The 8,370-nt window shown below is 43.5% G+C and overlaps 27 non-coding genes across 27 annotated transcripts; all 27 read right to left on the bottom strand.

Annotated features, from left to right (window-relative positions):
• Positions 1-396: 396 nt before the first annotated feature.
• Trnal-caa (transfer RNA leucine (anticodon CAA)) lies at positions 397-515 on the bottom strand. The gene is made up of 2 exons: positions 478-515; positions 397-442 (listed from the first exon to the last, which is right to left on the bottom strand). It is a non-coding gene; the product is annotated as a tRNA-Leu (tRNA).
• A 68-nt stretch (positions 516-583) lies between these two features.
• Positions 584-657, bottom strand: Trnan-guu (transfer RNA asparagine (anticodon GUU)). The gene has a single exon. It is a non-coding gene; the product is annotated as a tRNA-Asn (tRNA).
• Positions 658-872: 215 nt separating this feature from the next.
• Trnaa-agc (transfer RNA alanine (anticodon AGC)) lies at positions 873-944 on the bottom strand. Its single transcript has one exon. It is a non-coding gene; the product is annotated as a tRNA-Ala (tRNA).
• A 67-nt stretch (positions 945-1,011) lies between these two features.
• Positions 1,012-1,101, bottom strand: Trnai-uau (transfer RNA isoleucine (anticodon UAU)). Its single transcript is given in 2 exon segments — positions 1,012-1,047; positions 1,064-1,101. It is a non-coding gene; the product is annotated as a tRNA-Ile (tRNA).
• Positions 1,102-1,205: 104 nt separating this feature from the next.
• Positions 1,206-1,277, bottom strand: Trnaa-cgc (transfer RNA alanine (anticodon CGC)). Its single transcript has one exon. It is a non-coding gene; the product is annotated as a tRNA-Ala (tRNA).
• A 124-nt stretch (positions 1,278-1,401) lies between these two features.
• Trnal-caa (transfer RNA leucine (anticodon CAA)) lies at positions 1,402-1,520 on the bottom strand. The gene is made up of 2 exons: positions 1,483-1,520; positions 1,402-1,447 (listed from the first exon to the last, which is right to left on the bottom strand). It is a non-coding gene; the product is annotated as a tRNA-Leu (tRNA).
• Positions 1,521-1,588: 68 nt separating this feature from the next.
• On the bottom strand, positions 1,589-1,662 carry Trnan-guu (transfer RNA asparagine (anticodon GUU)). The gene has a single exon. It is a non-coding gene; the product is annotated as a tRNA-Asn (tRNA).
• A 252-nt stretch (positions 1,663-1,914) lies between these two features.
• Positions 1,915-1,986, bottom strand: Trnat-agu (transfer RNA threonine (anticodon AGU)). The gene has a single exon. It is a non-coding gene; the product is annotated as a tRNA-Thr (tRNA).
• A 261-nt stretch (positions 1,987-2,247) lies between these two features.
• On the bottom strand, positions 2,248-2,319 carry Trnat-cgu (transfer RNA threonine (anticodon CGU)). Its single transcript has one exon. It is a non-coding gene; the product is annotated as a tRNA-Thr (tRNA).
• A 124-nt stretch (positions 2,320-2,443) lies between these two features.
• Trnal-caa (transfer RNA leucine (anticodon CAA)) lies at positions 2,444-2,562 on the bottom strand. Its single transcript has 2 exons — positions 2,525-2,562; positions 2,444-2,489 (listed from the first exon to the last, which is right to left on the bottom strand). It is a non-coding gene; the product is annotated as a tRNA-Leu (tRNA).
• A 68-nt stretch (positions 2,563-2,630) lies between these two features.
• Positions 2,631-2,704, bottom strand: Trnan-guu (transfer RNA asparagine (anticodon GUU)). The gene has a single exon. It is a non-coding gene; the product is annotated as a tRNA-Asn (tRNA).
• Positions 2,705-2,956: 252 nt separating this feature from the next.
• Positions 2,957-3,028, bottom strand: Trnat-agu (transfer RNA threonine (anticodon AGU)). The gene has a single exon. It is a non-coding gene; the product is annotated as a tRNA-Thr (tRNA).
• A 67-nt stretch (positions 3,029-3,095) lies between these two features.
• Positions 3,096-3,185, bottom strand: Trnai-uau (transfer RNA isoleucine (anticodon UAU)). Its single transcript is given in 2 exon segments — positions 3,096-3,131; positions 3,148-3,185. It is a non-coding gene; the product is annotated as a tRNA-Ile (tRNA).
• A 300-nt stretch (positions 3,186-3,485) lies between these two features.
• Positions 3,486-3,604, bottom strand: Trnal-caa (transfer RNA leucine (anticodon CAA)). The gene is made up of 2 exons: positions 3,567-3,604; positions 3,486-3,531 (listed from the first exon to the last, which is right to left on the bottom strand). It is a non-coding gene; the product is annotated as a tRNA-Leu (tRNA).
• A 68-nt stretch (positions 3,605-3,672) lies between these two features.
• Trnan-guu (transfer RNA asparagine (anticodon GUU)) lies at positions 3,673-3,746 on the bottom strand. The gene has a single exon. It is a non-coding gene; the product is annotated as a tRNA-Asn (tRNA).
• A 252-nt stretch (positions 3,747-3,998) lies between these two features.
• On the bottom strand, positions 3,999-4,070 carry Trnat-agu (transfer RNA threonine (anticodon AGU)). The gene has a single exon. It is a non-coding gene; the product is annotated as a tRNA-Thr (tRNA).
• Positions 4,071-4,331: 261 nt separating this feature from the next.
• On the bottom strand, positions 4,332-4,403 carry Trnat-cgu (transfer RNA threonine (anticodon CGU)). Its single transcript has one exon. It is a non-coding gene; the product is annotated as a tRNA-Thr (tRNA).
• Positions 4,404-4,528: 125 nt separating this feature from the next.
• Positions 4,529-4,647, bottom strand: Trnal-caa (transfer RNA leucine (anticodon CAA)). Its single transcript has 2 exons — positions 4,610-4,647; positions 4,529-4,574 (listed from the first exon to the last, which is right to left on the bottom strand). It is a non-coding gene; the product is annotated as a tRNA-Leu (tRNA).
• Positions 4,648-4,715: 68 nt separating this feature from the next.
• Positions 4,716-4,789, bottom strand: Trnan-guu (transfer RNA asparagine (anticodon GUU)). The gene has a single exon. It is a non-coding gene; the product is annotated as a tRNA-Asn (tRNA).
• Positions 4,790-5,041: 252 nt separating this feature from the next.
• On the bottom strand, positions 5,042-5,113 carry Trnat-agu (transfer RNA threonine (anticodon AGU)). The gene has a single exon. It is a non-coding gene; the product is annotated as a tRNA-Thr (tRNA).
• A 67-nt stretch (positions 5,114-5,180) lies between these two features.
• Trnai-uau (transfer RNA isoleucine (anticodon UAU)) lies at positions 5,181-5,270 on the bottom strand. Its single transcript is given in 2 exon segments — positions 5,181-5,216; positions 5,233-5,270. It is a non-coding gene; the product is annotated as a tRNA-Ile (tRNA).
• Positions 5,271-5,374: 104 nt separating this feature from the next.
• Trnak-cuu (transfer RNA lysine (anticodon CUU)) lies at positions 5,375-5,446 on the bottom strand. The gene has a single exon. It is a non-coding gene; the product is annotated as a tRNA-Lys (tRNA).
• A 125-nt stretch (positions 5,447-5,571) lies between these two features.
• On the bottom strand, positions 5,572-5,690 carry Trnal-caa (transfer RNA leucine (anticodon CAA)). Its single transcript has 2 exons — positions 5,653-5,690; positions 5,572-5,617 (listed from the first exon to the last, which is right to left on the bottom strand). It is a non-coding gene; the product is annotated as a tRNA-Leu (tRNA).
• A 68-nt stretch (positions 5,691-5,758) lies between these two features.
• On the bottom strand, positions 5,759-5,832 carry Trnan-guu (transfer RNA asparagine (anticodon GUU)). The gene has a single exon. It is a non-coding gene; the product is annotated as a tRNA-Asn (tRNA).
• A 252-nt stretch (positions 5,833-6,084) lies between these two features.
• On the bottom strand, positions 6,085-6,156 carry Trnat-agu (transfer RNA threonine (anticodon AGU)). Its single transcript has one exon. It is a non-coding gene; the product is annotated as a tRNA-Thr (tRNA).
• Positions 6,157-6,223: 67 nt separating this feature from the next.
• Trnai-uau (transfer RNA isoleucine (anticodon UAU)) lies at positions 6,224-6,313 on the bottom strand. Its single transcript is given in 2 exon segments — positions 6,224-6,259; positions 6,276-6,313. It is a non-coding gene; the product is annotated as a tRNA-Ile (tRNA).
• A 104-nt stretch (positions 6,314-6,417) lies between these two features.
• Positions 6,418-6,489, bottom strand: Trnak-cuu (transfer RNA lysine (anticodon CUU)). The gene has a single exon. It is a non-coding gene; the product is annotated as a tRNA-Lys (tRNA).
• Positions 6,490-8,370: the final 1,881 nt, after the last annotated feature.

Below are 8,370 nucleotides of genomic sequence, written 5' to 3' on the forward strand. Positions count from 1 at the left end.
ATAATTTGTGCAAAACTCATAGGTAAGTACATTGACAAATCTTTTAACTTTGCAGTATTATCAGCTGTAGCGAAACCCCAAAACACAGAAAACTGCTTTTTACAGTAACCAAAAGATTTGGACAAGTCTGGACAAAAAGAACAAAATGCTTTATGATTCGAATTATAACCAAATTTTGAAAAAGGTTTGGCTCTGATCCAGTTTCATGTATTACCAAAAATGCTACTTCGCCCAACAAAAATTTTTTCGGGACGAGAGTTCCACCAAGCATACAGCAAGCACTCTGAGACAATCACATTATACTTGTAGTAACGTGGAATCAAATATTAGTTTTGAGGAATGCTGTTGGCTGGGGTGCTGAAGAGAAAGATTAGATATCCTCAAATAAAAAAAGATTGTCAGAAGTCGGATTCGAACCCACGCCTCCATTCGGAGACCAGAACACCCATACCACCGTAATTCAGTGCAGCATAGAAGCTTGAGTCTGGCGCCTTAGACCACTCGGCCATCCTGACATGCGAATGAAACTTACATGCAAATAGTTAACTACCATTTTCGGAGAAGATGATTATCAAACTTATTACGTCCCTGGGTGGGCTCGAACCGCTAACCTTTCGGGTAACAGCCGAACGCGCTAACCGATTGCGCCACAGAGACGCACGACCATCAGTCGCTCAACGCACTGATGAAAACTTTTCTCTACATGCTAGTTGCAAGCATTGTGCACAACTTAGTACCACATTGTGTCGGTTGAGCTGTTAAAACCAGTTATCTTTTGAGACTTGCGCATCAGAATTTGTAAGGCTATTCCGGTTCAAAATCAGACATGCACGAAATTTAGGTCACTGTAATACTAACAAATAGATTAAAATAGCCACCGGCGGGGATCGAACACCGGATCTCCTGTTTGCTAGACAGGCGCTTTACCACTAAGCCACGGCGCCACATGCAATACAATATGCTTCAGTCTTTGTTCTTACAACTTGATATTGAAACAGTATTAAAACTTGCTGCTCCAGGTGAGGCTCGAACTCACAACCTCCGCATGTCTCCGTAACTGTCATATAAGTACGGCGCGCTAACCGATTGCGCCACTGGAGCTGGTTTGCTCTTATTTTCAGTGCATGTTGTACAGCATGGCGACAACAACACCGACAGATAATATATTTCCTGCAGATAAATTCGAAAAAACATTTCTAGCCACTTGCCTCCAGCGAGGTTTGAACTCGCGACCCCTGGTTTGCGAGACCAGTGCTCTACCACTGAGCTATAGAGACCAACTAGCACACTGAAACAATCACATTATACTTGTAGTAATGTGGAATCAAATATTAGCTTTGAGGAATGCTATTGGCAGGGGAGCCGAAGAGAAAGATTAGATATCCTCAAATAAAAAAAGATTGTCAGAAGTGGGATTCGAACACACGCCTCCATTCGGAGACCAGAACACCCATACCACCGTAATTCAGTGCAGCATAGAAGCTTGAGTCTGGCGCCTTAGACCACTCGGCCATCCTGACATGCGAATGAACCTTCCATGCAAATAGTTAACTACCATTTTCGGAGGAGATGAATATAAAAATTATTACGTCCCTGGGTGGGCTCGAACCACCAACCTTTCGGTTAACAGCCGAACGCGCTAACCGATTGCGCCACAGAGACGCACGTCCATCAGCCGCTCAACGCACTGATGAAAAATTTTCTCTACATGTTCCAATTTTCTTTGTGGCACATCTTCCACAAACCAGCTAGTTGCCAGCATTGTGCACAACTTAGTACCACATTGTGTCGGTTGATCTGTTAAAACCAGTTATCTTTTGAGACTTGCGCATTAGAGTTTGTAAGGCTATTCCGGTTCAAAATCAGACATGCACGAAATTTAGGTCACTGTAATACTTACAAATAGATTAAAATAGGCACCGCCGGGGATCGAACCCGTGATCTCCTGTTTACTAGACAGGCACTTTACCGCTAAGCCACGGCACCACATGCAATACAGTATGCTTCAGTCTTTGTTCTTACAACTTGATATTGAAACAGTATTAAAACTTGCTGCTCCAGGTGAGACTCGAACTCACAACTTCCGCATGTCTCCGTAACTGTCAGATAAGTACGGCGCGCTAACCGATTGCGCCACTGTAGCTGGTTTGCACTTATTTTCAGTGCATGTTGTACAGCACGGCGACAACAACACCGACAGATAATATATTTCCTGCAGATAAATTCGTAAAAACATTTCAAGCCACTTGCGTCCAGCGAGGTTTGAACTAGCGACCCCTGGTGTACGAGACCAGTGCTCTACCACTGAGCTATAGAGACCAACTAGCACACTGAAACAATCACATTATACTTGTAGTAATGTGGAATCAAATATTAGCTTTGAGGAATGCTATTGGCAGGGGAGCCGAAGATCAAGATTAGATATCCTCAAATAAAAAAAGATTGTCAGAAGTGGGATTCGAACCCACGCCTCCATTCGGAGACCAGAACACCCATACCACCATAATTCAGTGCAGCATAGAAGCTTGAGTCTGGCGCCTTAGACCACTCGGCCATCCTGACATGCGAATGAACCTTCCATGCAAATAGGTAACTACCATTTTCGGAGGAGATGAATGTAAAAATTATTACGTCCCTGGGTGGGCTCGAACCACCAACCTTTCGGTTAACAGCCGAACGCGCTAACCGATTGCGCCACAGAGACGCACGACCATCAGCCGCTCAACGCACTGATGAAAACTTTTCTCTACATGTTCCAATTTTCTTTGTTGCCCATCTTCCACAAACCAGCTAGTTGCCAGCATTGTGCACAACTTAGTACCACATTGTGTCGGTTGATCTGTTAAAACCAGTTATCTTTTGAGACTTGCGCATCAGAGTTTGTAAGTCTATTCCGGTTCAAAATCAGACATGCACGAAATTTAGGTCACTGTAATACTTACAAATAGATTAAAATAGGCACCGCCGGGGATCGAACCCGTGATCTCCTGTTTACTAGACAGGCACTTTACCACTAAGCCACGGCACCACATGCAATACAGTATGCTTCAGTCTTTGTTTTCACAACTTGATATTGAAACAGTATTAAAACTTGCTGCTCCAGGTGAGACTCGAACTCACAACTTCCGCATGTCTCCGTAACTGTCAGATAAGTACGGCGCGCTAACCGATTGCGCCACTGGAGCTGGTTTGATCTTATTTTCAGTGCATGTTGTACAGCACGGCGACAACAACACCGACAGATAATATATTTCCTGCAGATAAATTCGTAAAAACATTTCAAGCCACTTGCGTCCAGAGAGGTTTGAACTAGCGACCCCTGGTGTACGAGACCAGTGCTCTACCACTGAGCTATAGAGACCAACTAGCACACTGAAACAATCACATTATACTTGTAGTAATGTGGAATCAAATATTAGCTTTGAGGAATGCTATTGGCAGGGGAGCCGAAGAGAAAGATTAGATATCCTCAAATAAAAAAAGATTGTCAGAAGTGGGATTCGAACCCACGCCTCCATTCGGAGACCAGAACACCCATACCACCATAATTCAGTGCAGCATAGAAGCTTGAGTCTGGCGTCTTAGACCACTCGGCCATCCTGACATGCGAATGAACCTTCCACGCAAATAGTTAACTACCATTTTCGGAGGAGATGAATGTAAAAATTATTACGTCCCTGGGTGGGCTCGAACCACCAACCTTTCGGTTAACAGCCGAACGCGCTAACCGATTGCGCCACAGAGACGCACGACCATCAGCCGCTCAACGCACTGATGAAAACTTTTCTCTACATGTTCCAATTTTCTTTGTTGCCCATCTTCCACAAACCAGCTAGTTGCCAGCATTGTGCACAACTTAGTACCACATTGTGTCGGTTGATCTGTTAAAACCAGTTATCTTTTGAGACTTGCGCATCAGAGTTGGTAAGGCTATTCCGGTTCAAAATCAGACATGCACGAAATGTAGGTCACTGTAATACTTACCAATAGATTAAAATACGCACCGCCGGGGATCGAACCCCGGATCTCCTGTTTACTAGACAGGCGCTTTACCACTAAGCCACGGCGCCACATGCAATACAGTATGCTTCAGTCTTTGTTCTTACAACTTGATATTAAAACAGTATTAAAACTTGCTGCTCCAGGCGAGGCTCGAACTTACAACTTCCGCATGTCTCCGTAACAGTCATATAAGTACGGCGCGCTATCCGATTGCGCCACTGGAGCTGGTTTGCTCTTATTTTCAGTGCATGTTGTACAGCACGGCGACAACAACACCGACAGATAATATATTTCCTGCAGATAAATTCGAAAAAACATTTCTGGCCACTTGCCTCCAGCGAGGTTTGAACTCGCGACCCCTGGTTTACGAGACCAGTGTTCTACCACTGAGCTATAGAGACCAACTAGCACACTGAAACAATCACATTCTTCTTGTAGTAATGTGGAATCAAATATTAGCTTTGAGGAATGCTATTGGCAGGGGAGCCGAAGAGAAAGATTAGATATCCTCAAATAAAAAAAAGATTGTCATAAGTGGGATTCGAACCCACGCCTCCATTCGGAGACCAGAACACCCATACCACCGTAATTCAGTGCTGCATAGAAGCTTGAGTCTGGCGCCTTAGACCACTCGGCCATCCTGACATGCGAATGAACCTTCCATGCAAATAGTTAACTACCATTTTCGGAGGAGATGAATGTAAAAATTATTACGTCCCTGGGTGGGCTCGAACCACCAACCTTTCGGTTAACAGCCGAACGCGCTAACCGATTGCGCCACAGAGACGCACGACCATCAGCCGCTCAACGCACTGATGAAAACTTTTCTCTACATGTTCCAATTTTCTTTGTTGCCCATCTTCCACAAACCAGCTAGTTGCCAGCATTGTGCACAACTTAGTACCACATTGTGTCGGTTGATCTGTTAAAACCAGTTATCTTTTGAGACTTGCGCATCAGAGTTTGTAAGGCTATTCCGGTTCAAAATCAGACATGCACGAAATTTAGGTCACTGTAATACTTACAAATAGATTAAAATAGGCACCGCCGGGGATCGAACCCGGGATCTCCTGTTTACTAGACAGGCGCTTTACCACTAAGCCACGGCGCCACATGCAATACAGTATGCTTCAGTCTTTGTTCTTACAACTTGATATTGAAACAGTATTAAAACTTGCTGCTCCAGGTGAGGCTCGAACTCACAACCTCCGCATGTCTCCGTAACTGTCATATAAGTACGGCGCGCTACCCGATTGCGCCACTGGAGCTGGTTTGCTCATATTTTCAGTGCATGTTGTACAGCACGGCGACAACAACACCGACAGATAATATACTTCCTGCAGATAAATTCGAAAAAACAATTCTAGCCACTTGCCTCCAGCGAGGTTTGAACTCGCGACCCCTGGTTTAAGAGACCAGTGCTCTACCACTGAGCTATAGAGACCAACTAGCACACTGAAACAATCACATTATACTTGTAGTAATGTGGAATCAAATATTAGCTTTGAGGAATGCTATTGGCAGGGGAGCCGAAGAGAAAGATTAGATATCCTCAAATAAAAAAAAGATTGTCATAAGTGGGATTCGAACCCACGCCTCCATTCGGAGACCAGAACACCCATACCACCGTAATTCAGTGCTGCATAGAAGCTTGAGTCTGGCGCCTTAGACCACTCGGCCATCCTGACATGCGAATGAACCTTCCATGCAAATAGTTAACTACCATTTTCGGAGGAGATGAATGTAAAAATTATTACGTCCCTGGGTGGGCTCGAACCACCAACCTTTCGGTTAACAGCCGAACGCGCTAACCGATTGCGCCACAGAGACGCACGACCATCAGCCGCTCAACGCACTGATGAAAACTTTTCTCTACATGTTCCAATTTTCTTTGTTGCCCATCTTCCACAAACCAGCTAGTTGCCAGCATTGTGCACAACTTAGTACCACATTGTGTCGGTTGATCTGTTAAAACCAGTTATCTTTTGAGACTTGCGCATCAGAGTTTGTAAGGCTATTCCGGTTCAAAATCAGACATGCACGAAATTTAGGTCACTGTAATACTTACAAATACATTAAAATAGGCACCGGCGGGGATCGAACCCGTGATCTCCTGTTTACTAGACAGGCGCTTTACCACTAAGCCACGGCGCCACATGCAATACAGTATGCTTCAGTCTTTGTTCTTACAACTTGATATTGAAACAGTATTAAAACTTGCTGCTCCAGGTGAGGCTCGAACTCACAACCTCCGCATGTCTCCGTAACTGTCATATAAGTACGGCGCGCTACCCGATTGCGCCACTGGAGCTGGTTTGCTCATATTTTCAGTGCATGTTGTACAGCACGGCGACAACAACACCGACAGATAATATACTTCCTGCAGATAAATTCGAAAAAACAATTCTAGCCACTTGCCTCCAGCGAGGTTTGAACTCGCGACCCCTGGTTTAAGAGACCAGTGCTCTACCACTGAGCTATAGAGACCAACTAGCACACTGAAACAATCACATTATACTTGTAGTAATGTGGAATCAAATATTAGCTTTGAGGAATGCTATTGGCAGGGGAGCCGAAGAAAAAGATTAGATATCTTCAAATTAAAAAAGATTGTCAGAAGTGGGATTCGAACCCACGCCTCCATTCACCCATACCACCGTAATTCAGTGCAGCATAGAAGCTTGAGTCTGGCGCCTTAGACCACTCGGCCATCCTGACATGCGAATGAACCTTACATGCAAATAGTTAATATTCGCACAGATTTCTATGTTACATAGGCTTATATGTGGATCAAGTTTGGAAAAAACTTTGTGACCCGGTGTAAAAGTATCTTCCTCTGCCACGTTGTCAGCTGGACACAAACAACAAAGGTAGTGTGACGTCATATTTACCAACTTATTGAATTGAGTGGGGGGCAAGTTCACGAGAAATTCTTATAGTGCGTTTGTAAATCAGTGCATTTCTTTTGCTCCGTCAGTTGTTCTATTTTTAATAAAAAGTCTAATCTACATTCATACTCAGTCGTTACAACTATCTGCGCCAGATTGATGCAACAAAACCGTTAACCAAGTGTGGTCAACCGTTTCACTGACGTCATGTTACAAAACCCATAAATTTCCTCGAAATGCTTTTGCTTAGTGGGCTAGGCGGTTATAGCGGCTTTTAAAGTGCTACATTTTCAGATATCCAAATCGCCTGCGGACATTTGTTTGTTTACAAATACCACCATTGTAATCGTTGTGCCAGTTTGTTTCCGCTGTCACGAAAAATTTTTTTTTCAAACTTTTTTTTTACCATTTGTTCCACTAGCCAAACTGTATTTAAACCCTTAAAAATTAGGTTCAACCCTTCACAAAATGCGACCTTATAGGCTAAATACGGAATAGCTTTTTGCCGGAGCTGAACCTGTAAGTCTATGTTTGCAGAAGAACAAAGGTCGTCACGTGTTGCTTGTGTCTGTCACCATTGCCTATACCCTTGGTTAGCGGAGCGGTTATACCGACCATACGCAAGTGCAATGTAGGAAACGAATGTCATTGTACAACCTGCTGATGATTAACTCTGCTTTATTGTTGTAGAGAAAAGTATTGTTTTGAAGGCAGCACAGCATCCTGCTGTTTGGTATAACCATAAAGGAAAATATTTCCTACCATAGGCAATTTTCTACATGTTCTGCACAAAATGCGTTAAAGCGCCAGGCACGTTTTTCACTACTGAAAGGTTGATATTATTTGTTTGGAATTTAGTTGTATGTATTATAATGGGAAAGTCTCAGAGAAATGACCGCTTGTAAAAAAAATATTCATTCTTAATTGTTGCAAAGTTGCCGTCGGGCTATTCTACAGTTTACTCGGCATGGTTTACTGCCCTTCAATATATTTTTTGCTGTCTCGCATCGTGGCTTGGAAAAAAGAAAAAATCTTTGTACAGAGGTGAAACATTGGAGTGTATAGTAACCTATGACAGCAGCAGCTTTGGTACAGGAATTTCAGACCGCCTCGGCAGAGGCCAAACATAGGTAACCGTATAGATCTATTTAGGAAAGAAATTGCCAATTTTTGTAGTTGCGACAAGTGTTGTTTATTTTTCATTGCAATGCAAATATTTCTATCCTGTTTATGTTTCGGCGTTACTCCTGTTGCGTGATCATTGCTCTGAAACAGACTAACATTGTGTCAACTGCCCACCTACATGCAAAAAACACTTGGTTTGAAGTAAACCTTACCATACAGCTGTTACAATAGTTCATATTGGCCAGAACGAGCAGAGGTGATCCGCATTACACTTTTTTTGCTGCATCTGTTTGTACTTTTTCTGGGCGGTTGCAAACATCACTTGCGCCTATTTGATTTGATGTGGTTGAAGACA

The sequence above is a fragment of the Ascidia mentula genome, chromosome 5, assembly GCF_947561715.1.
Source record: "Ascidia mentula chromosome 5, kaAscMent1.1, whole genome shotgun sequence".
Taxonomy (NCBI): domain Eukaryota; kingdom Metazoa; phylum Chordata; class Ascidiacea; order Phlebobranchia; family Ascidiidae; genus Ascidia; species Ascidia mentula.